Genomic DNA, 3,356 nt, shown 5'->3' on the forward strand with positions numbered 1-3,356 from the left:
TCGATTTCCGGGTCACGCACTGCGACTTCCGGGCACGCACTGCGACTTCCGGGTCACGCACCGCGGAGCGGGTCACCATGGAGCGAGCTCTCCTGTGGAGTCGGATCAGCATGGCCTAACACCAGTGGTTCTCAACCTTCCTAATGCCGCGACCCTTTAATACAGTTCCTCATGTTGTGGTGACCCCCAATTTCATTGTTACAAATTGAACATAATTAAAGCATACTGATTAATCACAAAAATAATATGTAATTATATATGTGTTTTCCGATGGTCTTAGGCAACCCCTGTGAAAGGGTCGTTCGACCCCCAAAGGGTCGCGACCCACAGGTTGAGAACCGCTGGCCTACACCAAGCGTGTCAAACTCAAAGGCTACCACGAGCCAAATAAATAAGGTTTAAGTTTCTGTGGGCCGCAAAGAAACAAAAGCTTCCATTTTCATAGAAACGTAGGTTTATTTCGATAGAGACGTGCTGAATACAAAGGGCTGAGATAAATGAGTCATCGTTAACATACAATAATAGAACATTGTAATAAAAATTAATATTTTTTCTTGAACATTAACTTACCAGACACTGAATAACTGCACAAATTAATAAGCGTAACGCAAATAAACCTATTTTTCCTGTTCTCTGGCAGCGAGATATTTCCTGTTGCGCACACCAAACAAGTCAGTCCGAGACTAATGACGTGGCCATCGGCTGCTAGAATATTCGCTGCTGGTATTAGTGGGGAGAAATGGTGCGCCTGCACATACGGCGCGCAAGGGAAATGAATGCAACACGATTATAGTCATCAGTCATTAGTGAACGTTGTAGCTCGTTATTCATAATTATGTATAACAGGATATTGTAAAAATTAAGTTACGAAATTTTTATTAACACATTTCTTACATACCGTTACATTAGCTGGGCCGCAAAAATATTCCTTGTGGGCCACATGCGGCCCGTGGGCCGCGAGTTTGACATGCTTGGCCCACATGAATGATCACTAACAAGACCCACAGTGAGACCTGGGCTTTGGGCTTCCAGAGAAAAACAAGAAGAAGATGCTGGTTAAAGAGCCAGACTCAGCACTTGAGTTTGAACAGTAACAGTGACTTCCCCGAGGTCTGTCCCACCACAGCCATGTCACCCACGAGGAGTGTGATCCACGGGCGGTCACCGGAGATCCCTCTGGTGAAGAAAAAGAAGAAGAAAAAGAAGGACCACCATCCTCCGTGAGGAGCGCCTAGAACCCGAGACCACGTCTCGAGCCAGGCGGACAGAGAAGTCTCCCGGCCCCAGGACACAGGCTTTCGGTCCATCCGAGTTCCACCGAGGGAAGAAGAAAAAGAAGAGGAAGTCCTTGTGGCCTCTGGCCCTGTCTCCTGGTTTGAAGGTGAAGACCTCCCTGGACCCCAGACAGGCCGAGGAAGTGACCAGAGTGGCAAGAGTCTCAGAAAAACACAAGAAGGAGAAAAAGGCCCAGAGCAGCAGCCTCCTCAGCCAGGGACCCTTGGGTCTGCGAGGCCAGGGACGCCCTGCACGCCGGCTCCGTGGGGAAGGGTGACCGGGAACAGGCAGCCTTGGGGCAGAAAAGAAAGCTGGGAGCCCCAGGGAGCACAACATGACCGCGAAGAAGAAGAAAACCCAGCAGGAGGGAGACACCCCCCTTGGCCACCCCAATCCTCCTGGTCCATGGAGAGCAGCCCTAGGAGAGGAAGTACAAAGAAGCCGGCCAAAGTCGAGGCTTCAGAATACATCCCAGTAGGAGATGGCTTCAAGTCCCCTGCGAAGAAGAATATGAAGTCCACTAAAGGGCCGGGGAGCTAGGCATTGAGGAGTCAGCTAGGAAGAGGAAGAAGAAGAAGAGGAGGAGGAGGAGGAGGAAGAAGAGCAAAGTAGAACTTTGGGAGGAGGAGTCTGACCCGACTTAGAGGGAGTGTTGGAAAAGAAAGGCCACAGGAACGACATGCACATAGACCAGTGGGAAGAAACTGGTTATGCCTGGTCTGCGTGGTTGAGCGTCGGCATATGAACCAGGAGGTCACCGTTCGATTCCCGGTCAGGGCACATGCCCAAGTTGCAGTCTCGATCCCCAGTGTGGGGCCTGTGGGAGGCAGCCGCACCGATCAGTGATTCATCATTGATGTTTCTATTTTTCCCTCCCTCTCTCTTTCTCTCTGAAATCAATAAAAATATACTTTAAAAAGAAAAGAAATTGATCATGAGTCAGGCAAAACAGAAGCCTCTGAGACGCAGACGTGGACAGGAACTCAGTTTGGCCAGTGGGACACTGCTGGTATCAGAAACGAGGAACAGAAGCTGAAATTTCTCAAACTTATGGGTGGCTTTAAAAATCTGTCTCCTTCACTCAGCTGTATCCCTGAACTGATCAGAAGGCCCAATATGGCGCTCACTTGACACAAAGGTGACCAACAGCCTGCAGCAGGACTCCACCCTGCCGGCCCTCTCCTCCCCCCAGCTGGAAGCCCAGCCAGTGTGCTGGCCGTGGCTTCTCCACCGCCCCAAACAAAATCTTTTGTATTGACAGGCATGCTTCCAAGTCAATCAAGTTTGAAGATTAAACTCTACTGTCTTGTCTCCCAAGTCAAAATTGCATTTATTATCCAGTTATGCAGCCGGAAGCCTCTGACAGTTGTCTCGAATAGAACTCCTACAAAGGTTAAGGGAGGCTCTGTGGATGTGCTTGGACGACCTGGGGTGGGGGCAGCACATGTTTCAGGAGCCAAGAGAACATGGGAGTGACTAAAAACCACTATTTTCTGTGTTAAGCCCTCCGTCCCTGTTTGAAGACATCATCGTGTGTAAATAACAGCTAACACTGGTTGAATACTTAGTATATGTCAGAGACACATACTAATATGTTTTACTTGCATTAATGTGTTTAATTTTAACTATTAAAAAAAGAAGAAAAATAAAACACACACACACACAAGAAAGAAAGAAAGAAAGAAAGAAAGAAAGAAAGAAAGAAAGAAAGAAAGAAAGAAAGAAAGAAAGAATCTTCCATTTTAAATGTTGGAATAATTGACTTAAAAATGTTGTAAAATATTTCCAGGCCAAACCCTCAAATGCACGTGGATTCGTTTCGGCTTGTGGACTCTTTTCTGAGGAAGAGTTTGAAATTTTTCCAACTTCTTCTGTGCCCCCAGGGAGTCTTTTGGATTGAACTCAGAAAGTCATGGTGAGAGCGGAGGTGGGAAAAGAGGGACCGGGCCTGCGGGTGCTGGGCTGGTGTCTGCGCTGACACGCACCCACTCTCCCAGGCAACACACACACAAAAGCAACGCCTTCGGGAAGCTGACTAAGACCAGCGCGGCGTGTCCCTGACATCGGAATCACATCAAATT

The 3,356-nt window shown here is 48.2% G+C and overlaps 1 pseudogene; it reads left to right on the top strand.

The window, feature by feature from the left end:
* The first annotated feature begins 984 nt into the window (after positions 1–984).
* Positions 985–2,570, top strand: LOC118678167 (annotated as a pseudogene).
* The last annotated feature ends 786 nt before the right edge of the window (positions 2,571–3,356 follow it).

The sequence above is a fragment of the Myotis myotis genome, unplaced genomic scaffold (assembly GCF_014108235.1).
Source record: "Myotis myotis isolate mMyoMyo1 unplaced genomic scaffold, mMyoMyo1.p scaffold_m19_p_20, whole genome shotgun sequence".
Taxonomy (NCBI): domain Eukaryota; kingdom Metazoa; phylum Chordata; class Mammalia; order Chiroptera; family Vespertilionidae; genus Myotis; species Myotis myotis.